This window comes from Macaca fascicularis, chromosome 5, assembly GCF_037993035.2.
Source record: "Macaca fascicularis isolate 582-1 chromosome 5, T2T-MFA8v1.1".
NCBI classification, from domain to species: Eukaryota; Metazoa; Chordata; class Mammalia; order Primates; family Cercopithecidae; genus Macaca; species Macaca fascicularis.
The window spans coordinates 193,901,376-193,929,273 of record NC_088379.1 but is presented as its reverse complement, the minus strand read 5'-3'; the positions used below and the strand labels follow the sequence as shown (position 1 = coordinate 193,929,273).

General features: G+C 39.2%; 2 long non-coding RNA genes across 3 annotated transcripts in view; one reads left to right on the top strand and one right to left on the bottom strand.

Annotated features, from left to right (window-relative positions):
• Positions 1 to 4,588: 4,588 nt before the first annotated feature.
• On the bottom strand, positions 4,589 to 8,295 carry LOC135970837 (uncharacterized). Its single transcript, XR_010586691.1, has 3 exons — positions 8,169 to 8,295; positions 7,736 to 7,816; positions 4,589 to 5,493 (listed from the first exon to the last, which is right to left on the bottom strand). It is a non-coding gene; the product is annotated as an uncharacterized lncRNA (long non-coding RNA).
• Positions 8,296 to 21,779: 13,484 nt separating this feature from the next.
• LOC123573677 (uncharacterized) overlaps positions 21,780 to 27,898 on the top strand; it is a 57,898-nt gene continuing 51,779 nt past the window's right edge. For both annotated transcript variants that reach the window (XR_010586690.2, XR_006698415.3), the window contains exon 1: positions 21,780 to 22,896. This is a non-coding gene — a long non-coding RNA (uncharacterized lncRNA). The remainder of the gene's footprint in view (positions 22,897 to 27,898) is intronic.

Here is a 27,898-nt window from a genome sequence, read left to right as displayed (position 1 = left end):
TCATAGATAACCTGGGCAGAATGCAGCATTCTAAAATACACTTTTAATCCAAAAACTGTGGCTCATTTGCCATGGGTGGGTTCATTGAGCTTTTGCATTTTTCTCTTGCCACTTAATGGCACTGCAGAGTCCTGGAAGTTGCCTGGTATCAGAGTTGCGAGCTGTCGACATAAGTAAAAGTAGATATGAAACCTGATAACTTTGGTGAATTATGGAAACTCTTTCCTAACTGCAATTATGTAGTCAGCAAAGCACTCCCGGCATTGATTCAAAAGGTCCAGTCTAGACTATTAGAGGCCCTCTGTCCTGAGGGGGAACTCCTATGCTAGCAGGTAGGCTTCTGAGCTCGCATTCATCCAGAGTGACAAGGTCTTCATCTTGAATTTTTCCCAGGGCATCTCCATGTCAGCCGACACAGACACAAAAGAAGATCCATCCTTACAGAAATCAAAGTAATTATGACTGGCTGCTTCTGCATTGCAGTGCCTTAGATCAACATTTTGCTGTGTTCATTACTGACAAGTACAGACCTTAAACTATGAGAATTCAAATTGTGGGATAGACCCAGAAAAAGCTTCCTTCCTAATAGCATTGCTGTTACATGCAACACCAAATGCAGAATTCTAAAAAAGAAGCTATAAACACAGGATGTACATGCACAATATTGACACTCCTCTTTGCTTTGTATGACAGTGTCTTTTGTTACTGCATTAAAGCAACGGTGAGACAGTTTTTTCCCCAAATGTCTCTGTGTATTTACTTGTACATTGTAAACATTCTTAACTTTGAGTATCTCTTTCAACATGAAGGTATGTGTACATTTTAAACCTCTACCAATACTTTCATTCCATAATTAACCTCAGGGCTGACTGATCAGCCTGAAGTTAACTTGAAGCTGTGTGAGGTATTTGAAATCGTTCGGCTCTCAGTTTTGCCAGCCATTAGTAACACAAGACTGTGGTTTGCAATCTTCATCCACACGTATTCCACCCCTTCTGTACAACAGTGTAGACATTGCACTCAAGTTGTTTATGCCTTTATTTGTTTGATAAGGAAATTTGTTATTTTTCAGGCATTTGCAGCAAACTGTTTAATAGGAAATGGGGAAACATTTATAAAAATACTATAGCATCATAGGAACTTTTTGTATTTTATTTTAAAAGAGACTTTATTTCTCTTACGGCTTACATGTGATTGTGTTAACAGGTCAAACACAAAGGTAGATAAGTTTCATCTAGGTATTTTTAAGGGAAATAGTTAACAAACTTTTTCCATTTTTGTATCTATATGCATAATGTATTTGATTTCTCCAATGATTCCAAACAATGCCACAATATGTTTTACAAATCTCTTTCTTTTAAAGGGCAAAGAAATTCATTTGTATTCTTGCAGTTCTTGAATGACCCTCACAAAACCAGTTTCAAGTTTCTAAAGGGTAGTTATAAATAATAAAAGAAAAGGAATAATTTTTTCATGCTATGGGAAAATATGTTGAAAGTAACCTTTTTAGTTTTGTAGAACATGAAAGTCAATGCTTGGTTATATTTTTTTCCAGCAAAGTGTTCTTGCTACTTGTTTGCTACACAGGATTATTCCTACAGTTTTTATTTTATTTTGGCAACTAGTTCTTTGGGTGCTACGCATTCAAACTGTGAAAAGAATATGCTTCTTGATAGCAACTTTTTTGTTGAGCTGGCTTTAACACCTTTAAATGTTCAAAACTATTATTTGTTTCCACACATGATAGGACTAAAACATGCCACAATTCCTAGAGCAATACACAAATCAGTAATAAGATGATGTAGAATCAAATGCCTATTGATGCAATTCATATTTCTTAGAGTATTGAGTCATAAATTGCTATTTTTAATAAAAATATATATAACATATTTAAGTTATATTCTAAAACAAGTTACAGTACCAGTGATACTTGGAAAGAAATACATCAAGTAATTATATTATTTAATATACTAATAGAACAATGCAGCATTTTAATATTTATTGCATTGTATTTTCATTGCTTTCCACAATCTCCCTTGTATTATCCATCTCAGGGAAATTGTGCACACTATATGCCAAATTAGGTGGTATAAATCTTCTAGCCATGGGACCAATAAATGGAATTATTAGTCATCCATTTAGAACATATAAATAACTGAAATACTTCAGTTAAAGGATGAAATACTATTCTATTGTTTATAGCTAAGAATAAGATAAGAAAACTGACAACATCTATTTCTTATTCACCTGACCTCAGTATTTCTGAGTGTAGAGCTGGATGTGATGCCAAATACTGAGGTCAGGTTAATATTTTAGAAACAGGGTCAAGCCATTTAGGGCCAAACCTAAAGCCAGGGCTGAGCCATTTCGGTTTCATCTCAAGCTCTGCGGAAGTGACGCCACATCAACCCAGAGGCTTCTTCCGGTTTTCACGGCGAGACTTCCAGCATGTTCCCAGCTAAGACGCGCTGCTGGACTTGGCCCATCGGTAGCTCTTACTCAGGTTTCTTATTGGGACGTGTGATGGAAAAGTCAGAGACTTATCGGGAAACACGAAGGCACTTAACTGCCAAGACTTCCCCAAACATCATTTTCTGTCAACTTCACAAAGGCCAGGGAAGACCACTGAAGCCATGTCCATGTGTTTCTAATGGGAAAACGAGTCTCAGTGTTGCAATTTCCTAGACTTAGAGATTTTTTATTATTTATTTATTTATTTTTTGAGATGGAGTCTCGCTCTGTGGCCCAGGCTGGAGTGAGCGGCGCCATCTTGGCTCCCTGCAAGCTCCGCCCCCCGGGTTCCCGCCATTCTCCTGCCTCAGCCTCCCGAGGAGCTGGGACCACAGGCGCCGCCACCTCGCCCGGCTAATTTTTTGTATATTTAGTAGAGACGGCGTTTCACTGTGTTAGCCAGGATGGTCTCGATCTCCTGACCTCGTGATCTGCCCGCCTCGGCCTCCCAAAGTGCTGGGATTACAGGCGTGAGGACTTAGAGATTTTTAATTAAAGAACTCAATTTACTCACAGTTAATGTAATAATGAGTAGAAAAGAAATGAGGGTAGGCAGAACAATCCCATTTTTGAGTGGTTTATGTGGTTTCTTTGGAAAAAGAATAAAAGAAGGAGACAAATTACCAAGAAAAGCATGACCAAGCAGGGAAGCCTTTAGAGAATCAACCAGAAATGAGAATTAGAAATCAGAATTAGAGAGTTTCAGTAATTTGCCCAGAACCACCCTGAGAGTTGGTAAAAGGGCAAATGTTTGAACCATTGTACTTCCTCTGTGAAGTGGAAACCAGAAAAACTGCCCATTGTCCCAAAGACACAATGGAATCCACACAGAACTGGGATTCCAATGGAATCCATGCAATACTGAGATTCTAAGCACATGCCAAGAAGTGATCCAAAGACACAACAGAATCCACATAAAACTGGAATTCCAAGTAATCCACACAGAACTGGGATTCCAAGCACACACCAAGAAGTGATGCAGTCCAATTTCATACGATATGGACGGGAGAGAATTCCTAACAGGAGGTCATCAGCATAAAAACAAGAGGCCTGTACTCCAAAAGTGAACTTCTGAAGCGATTTGAAATATCAAAGAGAAGGGAAAAAATATAAAATAAGAACAAGACTTTCTTAAAAAATATGATGTCCTGCTTTAAAAAAATCAGATATTTTACACATTATATAAATTGAATGAAGTATTAGTGGGTTTAGTAAATTAGCGGGCTTAGTGAACTGAGATGTAAACAAGAGGAAATGACTGAATATAGAGACCAGTGAGGAAAAGAGATAGAAAATATGAAAGAGAATTTGAAAAGTGGAGGAGAGAAGCCAAAGCTCCAGTCATTATCTATTCGAAGCTCAAAGCAGGGAATTGAGACAATGGTTAAGATGCAATCTTCTAAATAAATTTGTTGAGAGTCTCCTGGAATTAAAGGAAGATGTGAGTGCTCAGGCCGAAGATTTATACTAAGTTTCAAGCAGCATGAATAAAAACAAATTCCCACATACACTGCGGTACAGAGTTGAACCATCCAAAACAAAGAAACACTGCAGATGACTTGCAAAGGAACAAGACAACAGATTTTTCTTTGGCATTGGTAAATGTCAGTGCAATCATTGTAAGGAAAAACAAAGGCAACTTCAGATATAAAAGACTGAGTTTACTGCTGACAGAGGCTTGCTGAAAACTCTCCCCAAAGATGTGCTTCAACAATGAAAAACCCAGAAGAAGAAATAAATACAAAGTAATTGTATACATAGAGGTTGGTAAAAGTTGTTACATTTAGATTGGTATTGATTGGAACTGAAAAGAAACCTTAAGATAATTTTGGGGAAACTTTTAGAAAAATGAATATTAAATTCTACATCTCAAAAATATGGAAGATGAGAAGAGTATAGAGTTGTATTGTTTGGGAAGATGACAAAGATATTGAGCCACTTTAATCTTTCCAAAGATAAGCATGCATGTTGACCATTTCAGGGTAAATATAAAAGTATACTGCTTTAATTTCAAACCGGAGAAAGCCAATATGGGAATTAAGAATTAAGGAAATGAAATCTATACAACAGTGGGCAGAGGAAGGAGAAATAGAAAACAAAGTAAAAATATGACAAATTAGAACCCACAAAACCAGGTCATAGAAACTACATTATTTTACAATATTAGTAAAAAAGAAAATAAATCAATGTCTTATTTTAAGACAGAAACTTTCAGCATAAATAACAATAAACCAGCTTCGTGAACAGTATGAGGAACCTATATTTTATCAATAAGAGGACAGTATAAAAAATTGTAGTTCATTATTTGTAAGAAAAAGTAGTATATGGTATTGGGACTCAGAAAACAATAACCCAAAATGAAGGCCCCCGAAGCAAATGTTTTTCCCTGACTGTCTCCTGCCCACCTATCTCAGTCTCATTCTCTCCTGAGGCCAGCCATAGAAACTAGAATCCCTCTTCCCCAAAGCAGGTTATAGAAACCAGAACCCCTTTTGCCCTAAGCCAGCCATAAAACCTAAAATATTGTTCCAGCTTTGCCCCCTCAAGTCCATGCAACACTGGCAGCAAAGACACCCTCTGACCTACCTTGTTTGACTGTAGGTCATGAGACTCGGTGCAGAGAGGGCCCCGCCCCACACCGGGAGGGAAGGATGCTGCTCAGAGGCCAAACGGAACGTGAGTGGCAGGCCTTGCTGGGTGTCCCCACTCAGTGTCTCAGCATTAGATCACACCCGTTTTGTTTAATCATATTTCCACACAGCTGTCCATATGTTGTTGAACCTGAGCATAAAAAAGGGGAATTTCCCCTGCATCTCTGGGTCTTCAGTCTGAAGGCTCCGCTATGATCAAATAAATGTTTTTCTCCTGTTAGTCTCCTTTCATGAGTTGATTTTTCAGCAAACCTTCAGAGGGTAAAGAGCAGCTTTCCCCTGGCCTCGACAACAGGACGGCCTGGGTCTGTGACATCCACATAGACAGGCCCTGGAAGCAAGTTAGAGAAAAAGGTGAGATGAGAATGGCACACATGACATGCCTCCTCGGTGAATAAAATCCCGACTCCCGAAAGCAGCCTGTGTGGCCTGCATCAGGGATTCTCTGCTGTCTCCAACTCTGCAAACATCTTCTCTTGCCCATCTCCCCCTCAATCAGTCTGAGCTGTTTCCAACTGACTTTCTTCTAGCAGCCTGCCCCTGTGTTTTCAGAGCAGGAACTGACTTTCTTCTAGCAACCTGCCCCTGTGTTTTCAGAGCAGGGCCTTGCACTCTGCCTCAAGTGCTCTTCCTCCAGGTCTACACACAATTTGCTTTGGAACTTTCTGAGATCTCTGCTCACAATCACCTTTTTGAAGAGGTTCTACTCACCACTGTCTCCAAAATGTCACCCTCTGTTGTGCTCTGTCTCCTCATCCCTTCCCATGGCCTTTAATTACTTGTTTACTATGTCCATCCTTCCCACATCAGTCTTTTTCATTCACATGCAGGCTTCTTGGGGACAGAGCCTGCCACTGACCAGTGCTCAATGAATTCTATCCATTGGATGAATGAATACATATGATGTTTTATTATGTGTTAATAATCATAGGTTTAATCTTGTTTGCAAATGCGGACATATGTAAGGAAGAGTGAGAAGAAAAAAAGCAAAATTTATTTCCCTGTTCCTCCCATCACAGGGTCTCTCTAATGACAGAGGATATGGAACCCTCCACAGAGTCATGAAGGTTTCTGAGCCATCCAAGGCTAGACGGCCTCTGAAATGGCCTTCGAAAAAATTATGTCCATGAGAAAATTAAGGCAGTAGGGGAGGTCTGATCTTGCCAGTGCCTCTTTTTGCCTCTAGCTTTCAAGTTGCCTTAATTATTCCTGGGCTTGGGCCTAGGTACATTTGGAAGACATTTAGGTTATAGTTTAAGTGATAACAGCCCTTCCTCAGAACTCAACCATCTTTGTAAAGCTAATGAGAGACCGCTGGGCTAGGGGGAGAAAAAGAGCTTAAATTCTGCTAAGGTATAGACTGGTCACAAGATAAACAACTCCCCCAATTATTCCTGCAGATAATATCTCTATAGTAGACTGGACTTTTGAAATCGCTTTTTAGGTTTTTTGCATCTCTGACACTGATGGCTGCACCTGGACCTGCCAAACCACCTGTATAGCACCCACCACTCAGGAGCAATTCTGCTCACGAGACAGCTTCAACCACTTATGAGTTCATCTCCATCCCAACCAATCAGCAGCAAACACCCATTTCCTAGCCACTGCTGCACCTTCTCCTAAACTGCCTTTGAAAAACCCTGAACCTATGAGAGCCTTCAAAGAGATTGATTTAATAACTCCATGTCCCACATGGCCTGGCATCAATTAAACTCTTTCTTCACTGTAATAACGTGGTCTGTATTTGTGCAGCAAGCAGGAAAAACCCATTGGGCGGTTAAACCTCTTTCCCTCATAATAACAGAAACCCCTCCTTTGGATTGGCAGGACACACCTGTTAGCCTGAGATGACACTCCTAGTTGTCCATAGTGTGGGTAGAATGTGTGGGGTTCCATGTGCCCTGGTGATCAAAGCAGGGGTGCTGAGAGGACAGTGAGCCCTCAGGGTAGGACCAGGAGCCTGTGGAATAGAGGAACGTGGGAGCCAGAGGCAGAGGCCAGACAGGATCAGTGGCACATCACCACAGCCCAATCTACCGAGAAGAGCAGCCTCTGCGGCTCAGGTCACCAACGACCACAGACCCTAAGGCAGATTGTATTATCCGAAAGTGGCCGCAGGGATATTTCCCATTCCACACGCTCTTGCAAAGGGATCTTGACAATATTTGCCCTGAGCATTCTGAATTATGTTCCCTTCCTTGGAATATGAGTGAGCTTGTAACTTGCCTGCAATCTGGACAGTGCAGCAGAAGTAACTTGTGTGCTTCCCTAGGCTGGGTCCAGAAAGGTGATGACTATGGGGATACTTGCTTTTGAAGAGCTTGGTTTTCACGGAAACAGATTTCTGCCTTCACGCAGCCTCCCCATTAGCTGGGGAGGAAGCCCTAACTAACCCAGGGATCACATAGAGGTGCCTGGGTACCTGGCCAGGACGTAGCCTTGCCTTTCCTGTGGGCTCAGCTTCAGCCACAACCTGTGGGCAATTCATTGGGAAACCACAAGCCAGAGGAGCTCCTCCAACTTCAAAGCACAGAAGCTATGAGACACAACACAGTCGCTGTTCCTTTACTCACCACATTTTAGAGTGACTTGTTATGCAGCATTAATGACTGGAATAGGCTCCCTTGGGCATAGTTACGGGGGAGGGTAGGCACCTGGTAGACCCACACACCACCAGAGGGAGAAAAAAGAGGAAGAGGAAATTAGAAAAAAAAATCATTTATTAAAAAGAGAGTTCTTTAATAAAAATATATTTATTCTAAAGAGATAGAATAACAGAATGTTTAAGCCAGAGGAATTTGAGACATGTATAAAACTGGCATTTAAAATAGTTCTTACTCCAGTACTTGTTGTGGTAAGATACCTTTGGGAAGATCAGACTCAGAAAAAGTAGAAAGCTAGTGTAAAATTACACATAAAATGTTAAATATGATCATATAAATAGAAAATGTCTAGCATAGAAAAAGGCACATAGTGGATATTAAATTAAAGAGTTAATATTATTACCATTGGCACTGTTACTACTATGGTAAACAGCTGTTCACCTCCTCCTGATGACCTCCTGATGGCCTCCTGATGACCTCCTGATGACCTCCTGATGACAGCCACATATACATGGATAAGGCAAATGCTAATCTGGAATCCATTTACAATAAAATTTAAAAACTAAGGGAATGTTCATTCTCTATGTCCACTTGAATAAAAGAATTAGTATCTATTTACAAAAAGAAACATACTTGCAATCCTCAAAACTCTAAATAAATAAACCCACTAGGTAATTAATTATTACTAGAAAGAGGAATCATGGAAAAACTCATGCATTTTGGTGTAACAATTGCATACTGATTACTAGAATTGCTTGTAGTCTCTTACATTTCAACAACGTTTCAAAGCAGTGAACCTATACTCTGAAGTTGATGAGGCAAAATGCTTCTTTATGAGAAGTAACGTGATTTGGATAATAACATCTTTAAAGTCTTAACCGACACCACTGAGCTGAAGGAAATACTGAATTATAGAACTTTTTAAAAATACCATCAAAGGTACTTTTCTTAACCTATGAGAATACCGATCCTCATCTTTGATCGGCAGTGCATACTCGTGGTCAAGTTTATTATCTGGGAAAGTTCTTATTGCAGTGCCTTGTCACGGCGAATTTGAGTTATTAATCACATGATTTGACATCAAATGTATCTCACTGATGATGTCTCTTAATAGGATTAAGTTATACTTCTAAATTTTTACACCAAAATATTCAAATTGTCAATTTATGAAGTGAGATATAATATTGTTATCACAAATGTATGTACATTATTTTAGCCTGAGTATTTAAGCTATCTCCCTTCTATAATACAGTTTTGAAGGATGCTGCGTGAAAGGAGAAGAGTCATATGACTTTTGATGATCACTCTGTCTTGCATACACTGTTTTAAAATGCATACTAAACATTTACTGAATGCCTGCCATTTGTACAATGCTACCCTAATAGAAACTTATTGTATATACACATGTTGCGTGTGTGTGTGTGTGTGCATGTATGGCAGGGGTAAGGTGACAGAAAACCCAAAGAATGATAAAAAGTAGAAAGGATTCATGAGGAAGGGAATGTAAGTGAAGATACGACAATCTTTGGCAAAGCATGGGATTAACCTATCATGAGAATCCAAACTGTCCAATTAAAGTGAAAGCATCAAATAATTTTAAATATTAGAACGGTCATGGCTCTACTCGTGTCTGGGAGTAAGACTGAGAGCTGTTAAAGAAAATGTTTTTAAATCCTCTGCTGTTAACTTAATTAATGGAAGATACTCAAGACGGCAACCAATTTATTTTAGAAAATAAGCCAACATAAGTGGACACATCAGTGAACGATGATAAAATGCTGTCTAGTAGCTACACCTTTCCTCACTGTGAATAAACTGTGCAGACTGAGAGGCTCCTTGGAAGGCCCAAGGTAATAGCTGACTTTGCACACGACCTATGGACTCGTTGATGCTGAAAGTCAAGCCTGCTGTGGACATACTGTTCTAAGACTGCTGGAGGGAACCTCATGTTCACCACAATACATTTATCGATCAGCTGGATGCCTTCATTCATTACTTCGTTTATATTTCTCTAGCTATAGAATCACGCAGTAAATAAATGGAGTAAGGCAGTAAGATGCAGTGCAACCAGCAGGGACTGGTTAAATCATTCATTCTTCTCAATGAGAATGTGTCTCATATACCAGGCTCTGGAAGGACAGTTGATAACTAGCTGGCTGAGATCTAAGAGAGGAGGCTGACACATGGACACACATGGAGAATCTTGGGATGAGAGCTACACAAGAAACGCTCCTGCAGAGAACAGGGGGAGCCCAGTAGATGGAGAGACCTACATTTTTGTGGGCTCTAGAAAGACTTCAGGAAATGATACCACTACGAAGGGTTTGGGGTGAAGAGACAGTATGATAAAACCACAGAGGCACAAGAAAACATTGTCACAGTGGAAGATCCTTTAAAAAAACTAATTTCAGGCAATTGAATATGTTAATCAAAATAAGGCAATTTTGTTGCTTTATGATGTTATTTTTTAAAGGAAATATTTTGGTCTTAATTAAAATTTTCAGTGTGCTGTGAGCCATTTCCCCTCTTATAGTAATGTGAAGACGTTTGTTTGAACTATTATCACAGTCACAGAAGACAAGGTGATTCCACGCATGTAAACCATACTAGTTTTTCAGATAGATCTCTTTTTTTTTTTAGTGTTTCTCTCCTCTTTTGAGTTCATATTTTTCAAAAGCAGAAATATGCAGAGCTGATTAATGATTTTTCTTCTTTTATTATTTACACTAATCTCTTCCCCATTGCCTATCAGAAAAATTACAGATAATTATTATGAAAGTATTTAATGGCAAATAATTTAGATAAATGAAAACTTGCTGATATTATCATCAATTCAATGTATCATCTTAGGGCAGTTATCCCCAACCAGATCTACTCTCACTGATTTGAGAAGACAGAGAGAAGCTGGACTGAGTCATCATCACTGACTTGGAGGAAAGGAGAGAAACGAGTACAAGGAGCTCTTATTGTCATCAACCCACAGAATGACCTTGGGTTTACGGCCTCACCAGGCATCACATTAACCACAGGTAATGCAAGAAGAAACAGCAGTCCCAACCCTCACCACATATTTCATGGAGATGAAGGGAGAGTTAATGAGAAAATGTTAGTAAAACATTTTAAGCTCCTTTGTAGGAAGACACTATATAAATACAGAGCAATAGTATCAGTCATTTTAATGGGTTGGAGATTTTTACTGCTTGAGAAAGATACCTTGTTTGAGTTATGCTGGTCTTGCATTGCTGTATATCCTTTGCTTTATAACATAGCACAGGTGTGTTAAACTTCTGAATTTCTATTATCTCTGCATATTGGGGATGTGGCTTTCTCAACCAGCAGCTCTGCACTTAAAGTTCCAAAGGGAAGGTTCGATACTGAATGGCTTTTGGATTCCATGGTGATGGGCCGTGTGCTGAGAGATGTATTATTTATTGTCACTATGCATGAAAGAAAATCACAATAAAAAAGGCAAATGCTGACTAGAGAATAGAACCCGTCAGCCAGGTCGGTGGCTGCAGAAATCCCAGGGCAAGCATTCTTACTGCAATAACTCTGCGGTCCCACTCCCCTTACTCTCTCAAGCAATAAAAGGCCAAGAAATCATTAGAGGTTCAACCAAGGAGCCAGGCTTTCCAGGATGACAATGCACTGCTCACTTCACATAACCGTAAAGAGTTATGCTGGAACTCTGAATAGGAAGGCAGCGTGATGCATTTCTTGAGCAACCAGATTTTAGCAATGTGTTTCAAACAGTGCAATTTCAGATCATAGTTTGTGTGAATATGTCCAGAGGGGCACCGCTCACCTTTTCTCTGGCAAATAGACCCATGTGGGCAGTGCTGCTGGAAAAAAGTTTTGAAGTAAGAACCAGTTTTATTTTACATCTGCTGCGACACACATTAGTAATAAGCACTGGTCCTTGCAAATCTCCATTTGAATCACATTGGAAACATAACAATCAGTGTGAGAACTGGCCTCATGTTTCCTCTGCCTTTCAGGTTTCTCGGGATATGGCACCGACTTCCCTCATGTTGTTATTGGTCATGTTTCTCTATCACTTGGCTCACTTCTCTGTTTTTCCCCTTTCACCTCCTTCTGCCTTCCAGGCTGACTTACAGTGTCCACCCCAACCACCATCACCCCTGCCTCACTCGGCTTTGCTCTTCCTGACTCAGGGAAAATTCTGCTTCAGTTCACCTTCTCTCCAGACTCCCAGACCACAGCATCTCTCAAAACTGCTCCGTCTCTGAAACTGGAAATGCTGACATTATTTTCCTATCCCTCTCTTCCCTTATCTCTTTCCTGTCCCTCAGCCCTTCTCCCCTCCTATGCCGTAGGCTTCTGTTACCAAGGCGTTTCTTCACTTCATTCTGACCTGTTCTCATAGTCCTGGGCCCTCCCACGACTTAAAGTCCCTTCCCGCCTAGCCTGGACCTCGCAATCTGGTAAGAGTGCTCTCACCAGTGCCCGCCATTTTCCTGTGTCTCTGTCTTTCCACTGCCAAGACTTAATCTGTTTAAAAATGGGGTCAACTCCTGGGTCTCCGGGTTCTTGTTTCCTCTTAGAAAATATCGCATAGCAGTGGTGATGGCACCAAGACACTTGTGCAAGCTCCAATCTCAGCCCGGTTCTCCAAACACTTTGGGAAACTCCAACTCCCTGATTTTTCTTTCTTCTCATGTTCCCTCATTATGTTTGCTTTGTCCTTTCCAGCAGATGACTTTTAACATGCGAATCCCTGAAAATCAGAGACATGGGCTTCCCTAGCTTCTCTTACGTCAAGCCCCAAATCTGTATTCACAACTTTGACATCAGGGGTGATACTAAAAATACTCAGCGATCAGGGAAGAACGGGCACTGAGTGATGAGAACTAGAATGCACGTCTCAGAGGCCTTCTGCTGGGAAGGATGTGGGCTGGAATGGCAGATGCGATGTGGAGAGAGCTGGCGTGTGAGCCCTCAGAGCCACAGCCACACCACCACCATTGTGAGAGCACTGCAGTATTTCACACACAGGCATGGCTGAACCAGTGGGCACTGGATGGGTGTCAGCTCCGGTGAAGTTTTCCTCCCGTTGCAGAGAAAGACCCTCGTCCAAACGCACCTGTGCACACTCTGTGGAAGCCTCACTCTTGCTCTGGGCTTTTGTTAAGCGCTCCCTCCCTCCTCCTCTGGGCCGCAAAATCTAACCACCCACCTGTCTGTATACCGCTCATGGTTCTCCTTGTCCGAAAAGTACTATTAACTTCAGCACTGTCTTTTTATTTTCAGCCTCCTTAGAAGAGTTAGTCAGAGGAGTTGATCTTTCAAAGGCAAGGTTAAGACTTGACATTTAATTTCAACTCACAACAACATGGCTCAGCTCGTCCTTTTCTGAAGAAACAGTTTTAGCATAACCTCCTGTGCACTCCCAACTAGTAACTCACAGGCTTCCATTTCCATAGCATTCTGTCTGACACATTGGGAATATTTACCCTGCAAATCCTCTTCTTTCCTTGGCACTTTCTCTTTTTTGGTTTCCGTGACACACTTTCTCAGACTTCGTTTCCCTCAGGACATTGCTTTCTGGTCTCCTCGCGTGGCAGTCCTGTCTTCGTCTGTCCCTTAAAGGTGGGTGTTCCTGAAAGGTGTGCGCTCAGCCTACACCGTGTGTCCTTCCCTCACTTCCGGGCCTATGGCGTCCGAGGCTACAGCTCCGGGCACGCTGCCAGCCCCGACGCCAGCACACACAACGGCCCTGCTGCAGGAGCACACCCACACCTCACCACGGGTCCTTTGCTCCTCTCCCCTCCTTCTCAAATGTTGGTTAACTTAGCCACTTCACCTGCCTTTCGGCCCCACCACTTTAACTGAGGCCCTCTTACACCTTCTGATACTTTAGCTACTTTCTGTATTAATACATCATCTCTCCTGCCATTGTTTCCATTTCTAAAACTCAGAATTATAATTATGCACTGTGGAGCAAACCTTTCAAACCTTTCCATTACACACACACACACACCCACACACACCCACACATGCGTGCACACACACCCACCCACACCCACACCCACACCCACACCCCCACACACCCACACACACCCACACATGCGTGCACACACACCCACCCACACCCACACCCACACACACCCACACATGCGTGCACACACACCCACACACACCCACACCCACACACACCCCCACACACCCACACACACACACCCACACATGTGCACACACACACCCACACACACCCACACCCACACACACACATACACACACCCCCACACACACACCCGCCCACAAACACGTCCACACACACACCCACACACACCCACACCCACACCCACACACCCACACCCACACACACACACACCCACACACACCCACACACACACCCCCACACACACACGCACAAACCCTTCAAACATAACCTTCAAAAGACTAGCTTTCAACTTACTTTTCAAACTTCCCTGACCAATATTCTAGCTAACCTTAGTTTCTTCCTGTTTCCCACACACGTACATCTGTGTGTTATGCACCAAATTGTTCCCTCACAATTTATATGTTGAAACCTTAATGTTTATTTGGAGATGGGGACTTTTAATAAGATAAATAAGGTTAAATGAGACCATAAGTATGGGGCTCTCATCTCTTAGAACTAGCTTTCTTACAAGAAGAGGCAGAGACCCTAGCAATGTTCACACAGAGAGGAAAGGCCATGTGGGGACATAGCAAGAAGGCACCTGTCTACAAGCTGAGAAGAGAGGCCTCAGGAGACACTAGCCCTGCCAGCACCTTGATTTTGGATTCCAGCCTTCAGAACTGTGAGAAAATAAATTTCTGTTGTTTAACCTGCCTGTTGGTTTTTTTTATTATGTCAACACTGGCAGACTAACGCACTGCGCCTTTGCCCATGCTCTTCTCTTCAAAAAAGTGATATATCTACATCCTGTACATCCTCCAGTGCCCAGGTTCAACATAGTTTCTAGGGCTAAGCCTTTCCTCCCCTCTCCCCAGCCATCCTTGGAAGGCTGGTAATTCTGGTCACAGCACCAGTGTTTGGGTGATGGTGGGGTATTGACTTCGCTCATGGGTAATACCCATGTTCCATTCTAGATGGTGAATTCATAAGAAAAGGTATTGGGTCTCATTTAGGTGTAGAATGTTAGGATAGGGAAAGAGAAACACATAGGAGGAGAATCTCAGGATTTACACTTGGAGAGACAGAATACTTTCGAATGATGACGTGGTCTGGGATGCATCCATAAGAAGTAGGTTAACTGAAACAAAAGAAAGTTCTGAATTTCCAAGAGCAAAGCTTTCTGAAGCCAGTGTGGTGCTATTAAGAATGAATGTATTTTCGTCAGACGGGGTGGCTCACGCCTTTAATCCTAGCACTTTGGGAGACTGAGGCAGGTGGATCACTAGGTCAGGAGATCAAGACCGAGACCATCCTGCCTTACACGGTGAAACCCTGTCTCTACTAAAAATACAAAAATTATCTGGGCGTCGTGGCGGGCACCTATAGTCCCAGCTACTCGGGAGGCTGAGGCAGGAGAATGGCGTGAACCTGTAAGGTGGAGCTTTCAGTGGGCCAGGATTGAGCCACTGCACTCCAGCCTGGGCTACAGAGTGAGACTCCATCTCAAATACATATATATATATATACACACACACCCACTAGAAAATAGGGAGATAATGAAGAGAAATGGTAGCTTGGAAGAAAGAGGAGAAAACCATAATACTAGGCTGGGCACAGTGGCTCACACCTCTAATCAGCACTTTAGGAGCCTGAGGAACACCTGAGGTCAGGAGTTTGAGACCAGCCTGACGAACACGGTGAAACCCCGTCTCTACTAAAATACAAAAATTAGCCGGGCGTGGTGGCAGGCACCTGTATTCCTAGCTACTCAGGAGACTGAGGCAGAAGAATCTCTTGAACCTGGGAGACGGGGATCACAGTGAGCCAAGATCGCGCCACTGCACTCCAGCCTGGGTGACAGAGCAAGACTCAGTCTCAAAAAAAATAAATAAAAAATAAGAATGTATTTTAAACATTTTATTTGCAGATTGTTTGTTTCTAGTATACATAAATATTATTAAATTTCTATACTGATTTTTGTGACTTGTAAGTTCTGCTAGCTTATTTTTAGGTTTCTTAATATTCTGCAAACAAGATTCTATGTCATTGATGACACTTTACTTTTTCTCTCCCCACTTTCTTGTGAGTTTTGTTTCTTTTTCTTGCCTTACTGTCCTGACCAGAACACCCAGTGAAATATTAAACAAAAGTGGTGAGAATGAAAATCCTTGCCATGTTTCTGATGTTGTACCAAGCAATCAGTATTCAGCTATTAACTGTGAAGGTGTCCACAGGAATTTTGTAGATTACTTTTATTCAGTTCTTTTTCTGGAATGCTGAGGACATATTTTTAATGAGGGTTGAATATCTCCAGTGTCTTTTTTCTCCGTATCAATGGAAATGATCATATAATCTCCTTTATTTACTTAATATGTCAAATTGCGTTGATAGATTTAGATATTAAACCAATTTTATATTGCAGAGATAATGCTTAGTTATTCAGAATACATTAAATGATATGTATTGTTGAATTTATCTTGTTCACATTTGATTAAGAGGTCTTGCAGATATCTTTAAGAATATTGATCTACATGGTTTTTAAAAATTTATTTGTTTGGTGTTGGTATTATGGTAATATTGGACTCAAAAAATAAATTGGAAGGTATTACTATTTATTTTCTGGAAAAGTTTGTATAGACGTTTCTATTATTTCTATAAGAAGCAACAATGAAATAAATTTCTATGAAATTGATAAAAAGCTAAAAATTTACCTCTAAGTGCTGCTTTATCTATATGACAATTTTTCTCATATTTTTATTTTCCTTCAGTTAAATACATTTTAATTTCCTTGAGATTTCTTCTTTGACCAGTGGATAAAAGTATGTTATTTGGTTTTCAGTTCAATTAATTTGTTATTAATATATACTGTTTTTCTCTGTTGTTAGTGGATATATTCTTTATTATATTAATCCTTTAAAATTTTTGAGATGTGTTTTACAGCCCACCATGTTGTCTACTTTATGTCAATCTTGTATGTGTGGTTGGAAAAATAGGCAAAATCTTGAGTTATTCCAGAGAATTTTTTCTAAGTATCAATTAAGTTAAAGAAATTTATATTCTTGTTGAAGTCTTCTGTATTCTTATAATATTTTTGTACTACTTTTATAGATTCCTAGAGAAAAGTACTAAAATTTTTAATTTTTTCCCTTATTTTAATTATGTCATGTTTTGTTGTAATTATTTTGGACATCTGTTTTTTGATGGAAGAAAATTTATAAATATTGCATCTTCCTTCCCTGAGACCCTTTTACCATTACAAAATATCTCTTTGTCACTGTAAATATTTCTTACTTTTAAGTGTATTTTCATTGCTTTTTAAAAGATCTAATAATGTTTGAAGTTTGTTTGGAATATTGAGTCCATTTACATTTAAAATGATTGTCAGTAGGGTGGTGAGACTGACATTTTGTTATTTGTTTTCTATTAGTCTTATTTCTCTTTTTTTTTCTCTTCCTCTTTTACTGCCCTTTTCTGTATTGAACAGGCATTTGTAGTGTATCTTTTTAACCCCACTACTGAGTAGTTAGCTATAGATCTTTGATGTTTTTTCAGAGTTGCTATAGTGATGACAATATTATTTTAACTTATCAAAATCGACTTTAATGTTGACTTATTTCTTATAGAATATAGAAAATTTGCTTCATTCAATCTGCCTCCGTTTTATTATATTCAAATGTTGTATGCAAACACATAAAATAAACTGAAAAAGAAACACTGTTGTAACATTTGCTTTACACAATCATATGTTGTTAAAAAATGAAGAGATAAAAGAATGTACATACAGACATTTATGTGTGAATATGTGTGTGCACGTGTGTCTAATATTTCATGTTGCCCAGACATTTTCCTTTTCAGTGCTTCTAATCCATTTTTCTTCATGAAAGGTCTCATCTGGTTCACTCTCCCTCAGACCTGAAGGACTTAACTGAATGATTTCTTGTATGTAGGGCATACCTGTTAGCAACTAATTCTCCTAAGTTTCTGATAAGATAGAAGCGTTTTATTTCATTTTCATTTCTGCTAGGTAGTATTCTTGAATATGGAATTCTTGGTGGATTTTATGTCTATCTAATGTTTTCTGTCTACTTTTTTTCTGAAGTTAACCATTCTTTATTGTTCTTTCCTTTATATGTGATATATTATTTAATTTTTCTTTTCATTATCTATTGTTTACAAGAGAGAGTGTGTCTGTGTGTCTAGTCATAATTTTCTTTGCATTTATCTTATTTAGGGTTTGGTGAGCTTCTTTGACCTACAAATTTAAAATTTTATAAAAGTCAAGAAGCTTTTGGCCATAACTTAAATTTTGTTTTCTGTTCCCTAATGTCTTTTGGGAATTTTAGTTATTGCTTTCTTGAAATTAGCCCTCAGATTACTGAAGCTCTTGTTTTCCTTCATCTTAAAAACAATTTATTCATATTAGATTAATTCTATTCATCTAACTCTGGGTTCATTTATTCTTTCTCTTGCCATCTCAAATCTGCTGTTGTAGCCTGGAGTTAATTTTTTTCATTCCATACATTGTCCTTTTTAAATCTCTAGAACTTCCACTTCTTTTTCAATATTTCCATTTTCCCATTGAGAGTACCTATTTTCTCATATTTAGCAATTATTATCTTTTATATGAAAATAACTCATTTGGGTCATTGAATCTTTTCAGGATGTTTGTTTTGAAGTCCTTTGTACCAAATTTAACATATTTGCCCACCCAGTGTCAGTTTCCATTGACTCTTTATTTTTTCTGAATATGCCTGGTACTTTGCTGGCATATTTTCTATCTAGTATCTTTCATTAAACATTGAACATTGTAGATAACACACTGTATTATATAATTTTTTCTCTGAGTGTTGTTAGTTTTAAATTTTGTTTTGATTTGCTTCAATACTAAATTAACTTGCCTGGACACAAACTATATACAAGCGTGCAACCACTAATGCCTCACTCATACCAGGATTTTTGTTTGGGTGTTTGTTCATGGCTAACTTTCTGGGGCTTTCTTTCAGCTCTATTGCTTAGTGATGATGCAGTTATTTATGCAGAGGCTATGCCTAAACACCCCAAGCCAGAAAGATTTCCACTCTTTGTCACTCAGGCATGGCTCAGGTTCAGGAACACAGTCAAAGATCAGCGAATTCACAGTTCTTTCCAAGGATTCACTTTTGCTGTGCTTTCTATCGTCTCCACATACATGGATAGTTCGGTAGTTGTGCGATGATCTGTTTAGGGTCTCATCCCTTTTATGGGGCTTCTCCATGTGACTGAGCCTTTCTTATTTCAAAAATATCATCCTTAAATGTTTGGCTGCTTTATTGTTTACCTCAAACCTCATCTACCACCTCTAGCTGATAAAGGCATGGATTACACTGCCTAAATTGGGGGAAGTTGGGAATATCCCTAGGCAAAAACCCCCAAAGCTGACCTTTTTACTTGATGTGATAAAGCAGTTTTTCATAACAAACATTTGTCTCATTGTTGCTGGACTTTGGTCACTTTCCAACGCCCTCAAAGGATTGTTTCTACTATTTTTGTTCTGTTTTCATATTAACACTCTATAGATTGGAATCGCCTGCATTCTTTATGCTGCTCTTAAAAAAGTAGAATCCATTTAAAAAAAAAATAGTCTTCAACTTTATCGAAAATGTTTTCTAAGAAGCAGAAGTGGATTTCCCACTTTCCTCTCTTACCACTCACAATTCCCTAATGGTTGAACTAAAACTTTTAATTATTATGACTAGCAAAAATGGTAAACTGATTACACTGCAAATATGAAAATACATGCAAGATATCATTATTATTCTAAATTTTACTTGCCTACTTAAACGGTCCTTTGCAGTGCTGACTGTTCTCTAAAGAGCTCCTTTTGAGTGCTTTGACCATATTCATTCACTCAAAGCCACAAAAATGACCGATGACCACTCCTAAGGAGCTTTCCCTTCCTTCCATTAGGTATCTCTACAACTCATGCCTGCTTTAAACATGTAGAGGCTCTGAATTACGTTTTTTAATCCTGAGGGTTGTTAGAATTTTGTTTTGTTTTGATTTGCTTGCCTGAGCTCAAGCTACAAACCAGTGAGCGGCCACAATCCACAGTGTCATATATATATGTATATGTATACACACACACACACACACACACACACACACACATACATTTTCAGTATTTTAATATTTCTGGTATTTCAAGAACCCCTGACCTGTCAAAATTAACTCCTTTGAGCAAAGAGCATGGGGTCTTGTTTATATTTCTAAATTGTAGCATAGTACTAAAAAAGAGAGAAGATATTAAATTGGAATCTTACTGACTAAATGGATCATTACTTTGCTTTCACCTGGTTGATCTATCAGCCTTATCTTCTATCATTTTACTCATGTTGTTCATGTTCTACGTTCATCAGCAGAGCAAGGTTCCAAATAGAATGTTCCAGTTCTAGGAGAGGAGAATAGGAGATGTTGGAACATACGTCATGATGCTTCATGCAGAAACCATGCTCACTTAACTAGTATTAAGTACTGAAAAAAAAGTTTAAAAAACTAAGTTATTTCAGATTTTACAAGCTTAGGAGCTCTGCAGTAGCATAACAGAAAAGATCTTCCACTTTTATTATATTTTATGTCTCATTCTACTTATAACTAAACAAAAGGATTTCTTATCTAACTGCGATGAAGCAATATGTTGCGTGACTCACATGGGACTCCTCACACATATTTTCAGAAAAAGAAACCTCACAATGGTTTGTATCATAATCTGCAACATTCTTGACATAGTTCTGTTGGTTCTTTAATCCTCCAACTTGTTGCTAACTTGACAGTACATATCTGTTTTGCATTGTTTTTCTTTGGAAAACAAAAAAGGCAGCTTTAGCAAGGCGGTACATTACTTTTGTAAAATTGCCTTCTGGTAATTAACTTTTTATATATTACAAAAGGTAGTTATTGATACACAAGCATATTTCTTTGTGTTTCTTCTTTCAATATTAAAGCAATCTAAGGAGTCTTGGATGTATTCTTCATACTAAATTTTCTGTGAACATGTTTCTATTAAGATCAATTGCAGTGCCTTTCTCTTAAAAGGATTCCAGATAAACAACAGTAAATCATGCAGGTAGCTTTCCGATATTGCAAATCTGCATAGGAATAACAGTAAACAATATACTGAAATCAGGTCTCTGAAACTCTGGAGAGTAAAATCAATTCAGAGGACATGCAATAATGAGCTGCACTGCAAAGCTAGGATTAGTAAGGATATTTTTGCTCTGGAAATATATCTGTCAATTTTCTAGATTTATTTTTATTCCAATATGGCTGAAAATTTTATTTCAAAATATCTACCAAAATACGACTGAACATGCTCCATATCAAAATGTAGCAGAGACAAACCAATGCAAATACATATTATCTCAACCTAGTTAACTGAGAAATTCTTCTCTTAGGTATAAGTAAAATAAAAACACATTTATTACTCCTGCTTTACACAAGTTTTTTCCCATAGAAATCATATTCAATTACTGCGATTTTTTAAGTTTAACATTAATAAACTACTAAAAATGGGCATGTATAAAACAGGAAACATTATTTTGTTTCTTACACTCTGAGGCCAATTAATTAAAGACATTTTATTAGCTCAGGCAATTTTGGCCACTGCTTTAGCTCATGTCATTTTCTTAGGTTTCTGTTCATATTTTGCTTGACCAAAAAAAAAAAAAAAAAAGAATTACCTACATTTAAAAACTGAAGTTTAGCATCTTTTCAAACAAAAATTCATTCAGGTAGTGCCAAAGATAAGATTGCAACTTTTTTTTTTTTTTTTGAGACGGAGTCTCGCTCTGCCGCCCAGGCTGAAGTGAGCGGCGCCATCTCAGCTCACTGCAAGCTCCGCCCCGGGTTCCCGCCATTCTCCTGCCTCAGCCTCCCGAGGAGCTGGGACCACAGGCGCCGCCACCGCGCCCGGCTAGTTTTTGTATTTTTAGTAGAGACGGGGTTTCACCGTGTTAGCCGGGATGGTCTCCATCGATCTCCTGACCTCGTGATCCGCTGCCTCGGCCTCCCAAAGTGCTGGGATTACAGGCGTGAGCCACCGCGCCCGGCCTTTTTCTTTTTCTTTTTTTTTTTGAGGCGGAGTCTCGCTCTGTGGCCCAGGCTGGAGTGAGCGGCGCCATCTTGGCTCACTGCAAGCTCCGCCCCCGGGTTCCCGCCATTCTCCTGCCTCAGCCTCCCCAGGAGCTGGGACCACAGGCGCCGCCACCACGCCCGGCTAGTTTTTGTATTTTTAGTAGAGACGGGGTTTCACCGTGTTAGCCAGGATGGTCTCGATCTCCTGACCTCGTGATCCGCCCGCCTCAGCCTCCCCAAGTGCTGGGATTACAGGCAGGAGTCACCGCTCCTGACCAACATTGCAACTTTTAAGAAAGATGGAGAAATGTAATCTTTAAAGGTGAAACAGGTAATTCCTCAGACTAAGTGCCAAACTCCTTTCACTGGAGACCAAATTCAAATACATTCCAAAGAATCGTTAACTCCATACTGAATGTTTTATAAAACGATTACTGTCAGGCCTCGGAGCCCAAGCCAAGCCATCGCATCCCCTGTGACTTGCACGTATACGCCCAGATGGCCTGAAGTAACTGAAGAATCACAAAAGAAGTGCAAATGCCCTGCCTGCCTTAATGGATGACATCCCACCACAAAAGAAATGAAAATAGGTCCTTGCCTTAAGCGATGATATTATCTTGTGAAATTCCTTTTCCTGGCTCATCCTGGCTCAAAAAACTCCCCCACTGAGCACCTTGTGACCCTTACTCCTGCCTGCCAGAGAACAACCCCTCTTTGACTGCAATTTGCCTTTACCTACCCAAATCCTATAAAACGGCCCCACCCTTATCTCCCTTCGCTGACTCTCTTTTCGGACTCCGCCCGCCTGCACCCAGGTGAAATAAACAGCCATGTTGCTCACACAAAGCCTGTTTGGTGGTCTCTTCACACGGACGCGCATGACAATTACCACTACAAGGTAAGTGGAAATTAGCTCCCAAGGTTAAATTCTGAAGTTACTGCAGAGTTCTTGTTAATGTTAAAAACAGCCAGCTGGTCAAGTGGAGATTGTTACAACTGCTACAGTCAGTTTTGTGATGTGAAAATTCATTTTATTTGGTATTAGCAGCTCTCCACAATGCTTGGAGGCTGAAATGAGAAGACACTTCTTTATTATTAAATAATCTCACAATTCATAACTATTCCATGATGCAGGGTTGTAGGTGATCATACATGTTTAGTAAGAGAATAAAACTTTTGACATTGTGATCCTTCACAGTGTTCTGACATTCAGGGTCTTATCCCTGATTTACCATCTTTCCTCTACTAAATCACAATACAAAATTTCACTGTTTCAACTAGAGGCTTATGAGAAAACCCAGATAAGTTGAAAAAAAATTCCAACTGAGCAAAGGGATTTCACACTGAATGATCAAATATGTTTGTTTTGTTTTTCTATCAAAATCTTACACGTGTGACATGAATAGATATTTTATGAGAATTTTCCATTAGCCAAACATTCTTTTTTCTTTACCTTGCTCTAAATAGAAATAGATAGATAGATAGATAATGATAGATAGATGATAGATAGATAGATAGATAGATAGATAGATAGATAGATAGATAGATTCTAAAATTTAACAAATCTAATGTACCCGGGGATTCCAGCTGAAACATTTTTAGTTCCTTTGGAATTTGTATTATAAACAAAATTACCACAAACTGTAATCACTGTAGCCCTAAACCACAGGGAATCTTTATATATGCCTGAGTGACTGCTTTAATATGTATTCAGTTTTGTTTTGTTTTTCTTATGGTCTTACTTACATCTGTGACTACATTTTTCTCTCCAACTAGAGTTTTACTTGTTCATAACATCATTTCCAGAAATAGTGCTACATGGTTTTTTAGTCCTTGAATAACATGTTTACAAAAAAGGAGTATTTTCTGGTATGATAATTTTTCTGGCCAGAGTTTAACAATAAACATTTGTTTTACTCTTGATCCACTGAACAGGAAGACGTCTGCCAAAAATACCTAACACTGAAACCACCTTTGCAAAAATTATATCAGTAAGAACTTTATGACAGTGAAAGAGATCTGTGCTAATCCACCCCCCACCTTGCCTTTCCCTTAATTATTCCCGGGCTATTGGGCCAGGATGCCTTTGGAAGTCATTTAAACTATAGTTTAAATGATAATAGGCCTTGGTGGGAAACTCTTTTGTAAGCCTATAAGAGGCATTAGGTGAAGGAGAGGAGCCTCAGGGCTGCTAAGGCAGGGATAGATGATTGCCAGCCATTATTCCACAAGATATAAGGTACGAAAGAATGGACTTTTGAGACATATTTTCAGATTTTTTGCATGTATCACACCCATGGTCCTACCTAGACCGACCAACCTCGCTCCTGCTCCTGTGGCCCCACCTAGCCATGATTCAGCCCACAGGAGGACAGCTTCCACCCCCTGTGATTTCATCTCCACCCCAACCAAGCAGCAGTCAGCACCTATTACCTGGCCTTTTCCGCCCCTTCCCCTAAACTGCCTTTGAAAAAATCTGTGAGCTCTGAAAGAGATGATTTGAGTACAAACTCCATCTCCGAAGTGGCGTGGCCAGCCTTGTGTCTGTCACCCTCTTTTTCTACTACAATCCTGTGGTCTTTCTTTATGCAGCAGGCAGGAAGAGCCCCTTGGGCAGTTACAAGACCAGAGCTTCAAAACACAGGAAGCAATCCTGACAGAATTAAAGGAAGAAATATAGAACTTAACAAAAGGAAATATTTGAAGTCTTCAATATCCCACTTTTAATAATGAATGGAGGAATGAAGGAGAAAAACAACATGAAAATGAAAGACTTGAAAGGCAGCGTCAATCACTAACAGAAGGAGTCTGGAATACTTACAAATACGTGGAAATTAAATAACACACTTTTAAATGCTAAGTGAGTCAAAAGAGAATTCACAACAGAAATTATAAAATACTTTTGTCACACGCATCCGTGTGAAGACACCACCAAACAGGATTTGTGTGAGCAATAAAGCTTTTTACTCACCTGGGTGCAGGTGGGCTGAGTCCAAAAAGAGAGTCAGCAAGGAAGATAGGGGTGGGTCAGTTTTACAGGATTTGGGTGGGTAGTGGAGAATTACAGTCAAAGGGGGTTTTTCTCTTGCGGGGGGCAGGGGCGGGGGTCACAAGGTGCTCAGTGGGGGAGCTTCTGAGCCAGGAAAAGGAATTTCACAAGGTTAATGGATCAGTTAAGGTGGGACAGGAACAAATCACAATGCTGGAACTTCATCAGTTAAGGCAGGAATAGGCCATTTTCACTTCTTTTGTGATTCTTCAGTTGCTTCAGGCCATCTGGATATATACCTGGGTGCAGGTCACAGGGGATATGATGGCTTAGCTTGGGCTCAGAGGCCTGACAACTTTGAGATGAAGCAAAACAAAAACATGTTATAACAAAACTTACAGAATGCTGCTACATCAGTGCTTAGAAGGGAATTTATGACTCTAAACATCTGTATTTAAAAAAGAAAGACCAAAAATCAGTAACCAAATCTTCCATTTGCACAGAATATAAAATAAGAAAAAACTAACCCCAAAGCAAGTAGAAGGAAGGAAATAGTAAAGAATGTAAGAAGAAATAAATAAAGAATAGAAAACTAATTTTAAAAATTAACAAAATCAAACCTGATTATTTGAAAAGATGAACAGAATTAACAGATATTTAGTTAGACTGAAGAGAGTGGGGAAGAGAAGGCTCACATTATTAAATCAGAAAAGAGAGAGGGGGTTTTCAAAAGTAAAAAGGGTTATAATGATTGTCATTGATAATTGTATACTAATGAGTTAGAAAACATGGACAAAAGGGCCAGATTTTTTAAAAGCCCCACAAACTTTCAAAACTGATAGTTTTCATAGAAACGATGCATAGACCTATAACAAGTAAAGAGATTGAGTTAATTATCAAAAATTTCTTATGAAGAAAAGCCCTCCACCAGACAGATGTTTTAACTGGTGAATTCTCCCAATGTTTAAAGAAATGTGAGTACCAATTCTTCACAAACCCTTCTAAAGAATAGAAAGGGAAAGAACACATTCCAACTTATTCTATGAGGCTAGTATTATCCTGATAACAAAGCCAGATGAAGATACCACAAGAAAACCACTGCCTTTCAAGTCTTCCATTTTCATGTTGCTTTTCTCCTTCATTCCTCCATTCATTATTAAAAGTGGGATATTGAAGACTTCAAATATTTCCTTTTGTTAAGTTCTATATTTCTTCCTTTAATTCTGTCAGGATTGCTTCCTGTGTTTTGAAGCTCTGGTCTTGTAACTGCCCAAGGGGCTCTTCCTGCCTGCTGCATAAAGAAAGACCACAGGATTGTAGTAGAAAAAGAGGGTGACAGACACAAGGCTGGCCACGCCACTTCGGAGATGGAGTTTGTACTCAAATCATCTCTTTCAGAGCTCACAGATTTTTTCAAAGGCAGTTTAGGGGAAGGGGCGGAAAAGGCCAGGTAATAGGTGCTGACTGCTGCTTGGTTGGGGTGGAGATGAAATCACAGGGGGTGGAAGCTGTCCTCCTGTGGGCTGAATCATGGCTAGGTGGGGCCACAGGAGCAGGAGCGAAATGCCCCTTATGAGGATTGAAAAACCCTCAGTAGAATACTAGCAACTGATAGGGCAACATATAAAAAGATTTCTGTGACACGACCAAATGGAATTTATCCCTAGAATGCTAGAATGGTTCAAAATATGAAATTCAATTATTATAATATACAACATGAATAACACAAAGAAAAAAAGATCATTTCAACAGATGCAGAGAAAGCATTTGACAAGATCCAATACATTTTCATTAGAAAAAACCTAAACTAGGGATAGGAAGAAATTCCTTAAATTAATAAAAAATATAAAAAATTCCTAACATGATACTTAATGGTAAAATAGTAGTGCTTTCTTCGTAATATTAGGAAGAAAGAAGGATGTCTACGCCCACCATTTCTGTAATGTTGTGCTGTAAATTTAGGCAGAAAAATTGTCAAGTAAAAGAAAAAAAAAACACTCAGATGAAAATGAATTTAAAAATCTATGTCTATTTGCAGATGACATGATCTTATATATAGAAAGTTCTAAGGTCACTCTCAAAACATTGTTAGAGCTAACAAACAAATCTATAACTGCATCACAGGTTATAGAATAAATTATTAATATATAAAAGTTAATTATATTCTATACAGTATCAACGAACAATCCAAAAGTAAAATTAGAGAAGCAGTTTGAATTTCAATAGCATTAAAAAATAAAATATATAAGGATAATTTACTAAGAGAAGTTCAAGTCTTGCACATTGAACACTACAAAACATACTTTAAAGAATTTAAAGATGACCTAGATAGGAGAAAATATATCTGTGTTTAAGAATTAGAAAACTTAGCATTGTTAATATGGAAATTCTACCCAAATTTATCTACAGAGTCAAACAATCTCTACAAAAACTCTAGCTGTTTTTTTTTTCAGATATGATATTAATCCTAAAATTTATGTAAATGCAAGAGGCCCCAAACAGCCAATGCAATCTTGAGGAAGAAACATTTTGGAGGACTTATAGTTCCCAATTTTAAAACTTAGCACAAAGCTATAGAAATGAAGACTGTGTGGTACTAGCAGATAGGATAGGCATAGCTCAATGGAATAGAATCAGGGATCCAGGAATAAACCCACACATTAATGGTCAATTGATTTTCAACAAATGTCAAGAAATTCTAGTGCAGAAAGAATAGTCTTCTCTACAGGAGGTGCCGTCATGACAGTTCCCACCTGCAAAAGAAAAAAGAAAATGCAGCTAGGTCCCTACTTAACATCATACAGAAAAATTAACTTGAAATGGATCAAAGATGCGAATGTAAGTGCTGAAACTACACAATTCTTATAAGAATACATAGGTGTAAGTCTTCATTATCTTGGGTTAGGTATTG